Below are 1130 nucleotides of genomic sequence, written 5' to 3'. Positions count from 1 at the left end.
GGATGTCTGCGTCCGGCTCGCCAAAAAGCAGCCCTGTGATTGGCTGTCTGCTTCCCACCAAAAAGCAGCCCTGTGATTGGCTGCCTGCTTCCCATGCGCCAAAAAGCAGCCCTGTGATTGGCTGCCTATCTTCTTTGGCCCAGGATATGTTCAGAACATCCAAGGACCCCATAGGGGCAAACCCCATGTCAGGGGGATCTGAGAGCTACCTGTGAGCCACTCAGGTGTGCAGCTGCTGCCATGTGTGTTTCCTCCTCTTGCCACTGATGACCTCACTGAACATTTCAAACCAGCTCATCTGTGCTAATTAAAGACTTTATTTGTCACTGTGTGGTTTGCTTGAGTGTCCTGGGAACAGCAGCCAGAGCCTTCTCAGGACAGCTAGCACATGTATGACCACCTCCTTGACCATCTCCTTGACCACCTGTATGGCCACCACCCCTCCAAATCCCACCAGGCTCTGTCCCAGCACCATGGACACTCCTCTGGACCGGATCACAGTCCTGCTCCTTCTGGTCTGAGCCAGGTCTGTGATCTCTGAGCACTCTGTCCATGCCCCAAAGCCCACGGTTGTCTTCCCTGCATTAATCAGGACTAACAGGACAAGTAAATCAAGACAGTTAATCATAGAACTAATACCAAAAAAACCCAGACAGCACCAACCTGCACTCCATTGTGGTCTTCTAGGTGAGAGTCCCCAAAATAAGAGGATTTCCAAGGAAAGCTGGTCAACAACACCCATCAGATCTTACCTTGTGTATCAGTGGAACCCACACTACTCATGGACATGGTAAGGACATAGAGAAGGAAGTGATGCCTCCTGCAACCAGAGGTGGGAAGAGATGTCCACAGCTCCCCCATCCTTCCCTCCAGTGCCTCTGTCACAGCCTGAATCAGGTTCCTCCTCCAAAAACTCTGGCAAAAAACAAAGGACTGTTAGGACTCACCTCCAGCTCAGTCCTGGTGTGAAGGTGCACTGGAATGGTGAGCACGGAAGTGGATGACAGCCAGGAAAAGGGGAGAAGAAAGGGAGGGACTGGGGACCTGTCCAGATCTTTCTCTATGCCTTGAAGGGTGTGTGTCAGCCACCACCACCACATGTGTCACATGGTAAGAGAAGCTGTAGTACA

This window comes from Acanthisitta chloris, unplaced genomic scaffold (genome assembly GCF_000695815.1).
Source record: "Acanthisitta chloris isolate BGI_N310 unplaced genomic scaffold, ASM69581v1 scaffold9943, whole genome shotgun sequence".
Lineage (NCBI taxonomy): Eukaryota > Metazoa > Chordata > Aves > Passeriformes > Acanthisittidae > Acanthisitta > Acanthisitta chloris.
This window is presented reverse-complemented; position numbering follows the sequence as displayed.